We start from the raw sequence: 3,749 nt of genomic DNA, 5'->3' as shown, positions 1-3,749 counted from the left end.
ACCAAGCTTATGTTTTATTTTGCAGTGCGATGGTACAGCTATACCTGCTTAAACACCTATCCCGAGTGGCATAATTGTGACGCTGGGCAGGCATTATCAAATACAGACCAGTTGCAGAATCTTTTGACCTCGCAGAAATAATTTCAGCACTCTCCTGCACAAGACGCTTTAGACTATCTGTAGGCGTAGGCGACTCTACGAAGCCCGTCTTTGATATTACGGGCACCTACGTGGTCGTGTATTTTGTTTTTATTGGCTAAGTGGTCTTGTACATGTGGCATTTTCGTGTGAGCTGTTCATCGCTGCTACATTTTCGTTCTACTTAAAAGCACCACGTCTTTGATATCCTTCACTGCTCATATGTCTGATATTCGAGGCGGATCGGCTGGGCAGCCTTTGAACACCTGGCACCATGTCTCATCAAAAAGGGTTACTGATGCTTATGAAGTACGATAAGTTGGCTTCGATAAGAAATCAGGATATCTAAATATCGCATATGAAACTACGTTTTTAGACATCGTCATGTTACAGAAGCGGAGAAGGGTGTGTTGATGCGCGGGAAAGTTTTTGACATCTGGAGATAAGCTTGAGCGCACGGATTCTTGATTTCACGGCTGTCAAGCCTAAGATATATGGGGGAACTTCCCATGACATGAACCAAGATTTCTTTAAAAGTTCCTGGACGTCGTATTGCGCAATACATAATGCTTTTCAATTTGGGAGAAATATTTACTAACTAAAAATAATTATACATATATTATATAACTTAATTTCGCGCCACGCGTGTTTATTGAAGTTCAAGAAGGTTAGTTAGTTGAGTTTAATGACGCAAAAGCAACTGAGGCTATGACGCGCCAAATACATGGCTAGATATTGCTGTTAAAGGTGAATGTTCTATACTCATAGTTTGTTTATAACGTTGGCTTCTTTGGGAAACTAAAACGTATAAGACAAATCAACATGTGTTTGACCACCTAAAAGCAACGTGGTATTGTTACTGAAGTTCTAGATGGGATCCACTCAGTTTTTTTTTTGCTGCAGTTAGATGAACCCCCCGAAATATGAAAAAAAAAACCCGACGTAAATGCACTCTTCTACGGCAACATTATAAGGCTCTCAATCGCATCATGGAAGAAATGTACGCGCTATATCAAAACGAGCAGGGAATGCCATAGGCATAGCCATAAATGAGTTTCGGTGCCTTCCTCAGGAACTATGACGTGTGCCCCGATGCACATTATCAAATGAATCAGGTCGGGTAGAAAGAGGCACTGTCTGTGTGCTTGTATTTTCTGTGATCGAGTCCTTCACGCCGTTTCAAATCTTATAGCATGAACAAACTATCCCTGAAGCAAGAACTGCTGGAAGGCAATCTAAAGCACGCTGAAGCGTAGATTTTATTCGGTCATCACATATACTAAAAAGAAGGAAGTTAAATGGGTGAAGTGAAGTTGTTCGAGGCTGCCGTAGTATTTTTTGTTTGTGTACACCACCGTGGAAATCCAAGTCGGTGGCGGCAGTTCACATCGACACGGTTAGCACACCTACTTGGTTCGGTTAAAAAGTCAGTTGCGTAGGCTACAATACTGAAACGCAGATAACACGAGACTCCCTTTATATTTTGCAAGCTTTTTTTTTGAACTTCTGCGTAAAACTACACAAAGAAACCACTACTGGTCTGCAGTAAACGCAGTCGGGCGTTAACAAAAAACAAATGAACCTCTCAATAGTGTAGTTGACGGCGCCCGGCGATTATTTCGTTATATCCATTATGTCGTTATAGCCCGGGTAAGGTTTAGCTTTATGGTTCTTCAACGTCGCAACGGGACTCAGGCTATGACGGACGCCGTAGTGAAGGGCTCCGGAAAGTTCGACCACCTGAGGTTCTTTAACGGGCACTGACATCGCACAGTACAGGGGTCTCTAGAATTTCGCCTCCATCGAAATTCAACCAACGCGGCCGGAATTGAACCCGCGTCTTTCGGGGCAGCAGCCGAGCGCCATAACCACTGAGCCACCCACGGGTAAGCCGTGCCTATAAGGAGAATCCTCATTCCTTCGTTATTTTCACTATTTCGTTATAAGCCATTTCGTTATAACGTGGTTTGAGTGTAGTACTACCCTCGCCTAGGTATTCTTGGCTGATGAACGTCTCGGTGGGATTTAAAATTTTCTTACATTGCGCAAGTGGAAGGAAAACCATAACTAGATACGGCGTATCTCTTATTTTATGACTTTGGTCCAAGCTACGTGCAGCCACTCCCCATTTTAAACTGATTTCCTACCTGTCTCAACATTTATTCGTACAATGTTTGCGTAAGCTGGCACGTTACTGCTGGATCATTTGGTTTTGGATTTGCCAATGTTAACACGCCACCCAGTGCATACGTACTCGTTGACAAAACCGAAAGGCTTCTCTTGTCTTGGTTTGATCCAGAACAATATAGATAAAAGAAAGGTCTGTAAAGCATGAAATTTGCTCCTTTCCATCCAAGCGAAAAGAAAAACAGAGGCGCGTTTATCAAACAGAAAAAAATGGTCGTTTCATGCGGCTCACTGAACACCGTTGTCAGTAATTGTTATACATACGCTTTTTTAATTTCACACCTCAAAGCAGTGGGGATTCTACGTACACATTGAAATACTTAGGTACGAGTCACTGGTGCCCTACAAAACTGTAAGCGTTCTCCTTGATCCTTTCTTTGCAACGACATGATATGTGTCAAGATTTAATTTTGGTCGCACACTATTTCCCAAAGGTGAAATGATGCAGATAGAGAATCGCTTATGGCTCCTACTGGCGAATTAAGCGTTTCAGAACGCTATGAAAGGTAAGCTTTTACTCGCTTCGGCGGTGGTAAACGGCGGCTTTAAGCTTTCTAATAATATCCACTGCAGGTTTACAGAAAACTATCCTAGGAATCTGCTTGTATGCATTAGATTCACGTTAGGTTAATTGACAGAGGAGTCATAAACTAAACGGACCGCAGGTAGCTTCCTCTGTTTTGTGCAGTCTTTGTCAGTAGGAGCTGTTGAAAAGAAATCCTTAACTGTAGATGAAATTTCTTCGTACACCTGTACGCAGCACCTCGCACCTACTCGACCGCAAGCAGATCACACACGACGCGAAGCAAGTGAGCTGTGAAGAGCTGTGGAACTCACACGTGGTCTCCTCGGAATTTCGTCCTTGGTTTCCTGGTCCCGCCTGGTCCTTCAGCTTTAAATGAGTGGTTCAAGAAGTGCAAACGCTGCGCCAGTGCAGACTGACTATGAAGCGACTGGGCACTCCGGCAAAGCGAACCGTTCAAATGCCCCGCCCACATTTCAAACGACCACTTCAAATCACCACTCCCATTCTGCTGGGTGGATGGATGGATCGAAGGTAGGAACGTCCCCTTTGAAACAGGGTGATGGTGGTTGCCCCCATGCTCAGCTTTTTTCCCCCTTTGTTTTTGTTAAATGGTGTTATAAATTTTTCGAATACATTTTCTTTAAATGCGTCTTCCTACACTTTTAACCTTATGGTCCCTATCTGCTTTCGAGCCAACAATCTTCAAATCGCTGTTTGCTAATTTCCACCGCAGGTTTAGTGACATGACCATTGTTATCTCTAAACCCCAGGGCCTCAGGAATAGTGACTGTGCCTGCATCGACATCGGGATGGATACCATCACATTTTAGTATGACGTGTTCTATTGCTTCTACAGATTTACCATACACAGCACGTGTGCCATCTTCTCGGTTAAATT

The sequence above is a fragment of the Amblyomma americanum genome, chromosome 10 (genome assembly GCF_052857255.1).
Source record: "Amblyomma americanum isolate KBUSLIRL-KWMA chromosome 10, ASM5285725v1, whole genome shotgun sequence".
NCBI lineage: Eukaryota > Metazoa > Arthropoda > Arachnida > Ixodida > Ixodidae > Amblyomma > Amblyomma americanum.
Note: the sequence above shows the minus strand (reverse complement) of the source record.